Here is a 1,570-nt window from a genome sequence, read left to right on the forward strand (position 1 = left end):
TTATTGACTTCCATAGAGTCATAATAATATAAGAACTTGTAATTAATAATTTAAAAATAATATAAGAACTTTTAATTACAACAAAAATTATTTGACTAAATTTTCTTTTCCTAAAAACCGTCCCAAACTAATTGAATTCTGAAAATCCTTTGAACAAAGCGTGGCACTCCTTAGAGGCTTTAAACTGTTTTTAATTGTATGAAAAGACGAATTTATGTATTCCACGTCACATTTTTCAAAAGATGTTGATTGCATGTAATAGAATGTTCAATTCTCAATCTGCATGTACCGTATGGAGAATATTATAGATTTTATCGTATAAAGGGTAATAGTTATGACCACACGAAATGCCTCGTTAAGAGAATTAGCTCCAACTGCCTACGTTCCTTTCAAGAAGCATGAGTTGGCTTTATATTTATGTTTACTATATTAATGGTTGCATATAAATGGATTCAACTGGTTCATACGCCGATGTATACTTATGCAAAATTTAAATCCCACTTGAGTTTTCTCGATGGCGATGGCGACGCAGAGCGAAGCGGTTGTACCTGTTCTCCCATCCAGCCATTTCATCTTTCTTTTTCTTTGCGTTTGTTCCTGGCGGGTTTGCTTATATTAAGAGTATTTCTCGGCCGGAATATTGGGCCCCGTGCGAGATTTATAGGGCCGCGTCGCGGCATAAGCCATGACAATCTTGGATAATGGGCCAGCCAGCCAGGCAGGCACAGGCTGCTGCGATTTCGCTGCCGCTCGCTGTGCCGCTGTGCGGAGCTAACATGGCGGACGGAATTAATTAATTGGCTCACAAAATAAAGACCATAAATTCGCATAGCGTCACAAATTATGGCCAAGATAGGGAGTGTCGCGAAATAAAATAACCATATCTGCTGCTGCTGCTGCTGCCGGGAAGAGAAACAGGCGGGCTACAGGACGAATAGTGGGAAGCGGGAATGGGTGAAGGGGAACGGGTAGAGAAAATGCAGATACAAGACAATGCTAGAGCTCCTGTCGTACCGTTTTGTTGTTTATCGCTCCGGATAAAATATTTAATTAAGCAAAATTCGTTTCAGTTTTCTTGCAGCGACATTGATGGAAACCGTCTGCCCCGAGAAAGGAATCGTCCTTTAAATAGATGGAATTACTCCCCATTATGCCCAATGCTGTCTGTGTTTTTTACATGTTGGTAACACGCAGACAGATTTAGAAAACATAAAATGGCTGAAGCATCAGGAGAACTGACTTTACTTTGTACCGAGATGACACCACAGCATCATTCACCAAACGTTTTCTACTTATTGACCACATTAGTATGTCCTTAGAGAGGACCACTTCTACATACTGTGAAAATAACTGAAATCATTTGATATCCTGACTTTGGAAATCCAAAGAACAATCCTTATAAATATACGAAATTTAATTGATAAAAATATTCTCTTTTACCAATTTGATTTGAACTTCATCATATCTTTAAAAATACGAGAAAATAAAAGTTTCACATTTTTAGATAGATGCTTGGTTGTTTTACATACCTATTTTCAAAGTAGACCTTTGTGTGTATGTAGCTAAATCC

Source organism: Agrilus planipennis, unplaced genomic scaffold, assembly GCF_000699045.2.
Source record: "Agrilus planipennis isolate EAB-ADULT unplaced genomic scaffold, Apla_2.0 scaffold117, whole genome shotgun sequence".
Classification (NCBI taxonomy): Eukaryota; Metazoa; Arthropoda; class Insecta; order Coleoptera; family Buprestidae; genus Agrilus; species Agrilus planipennis.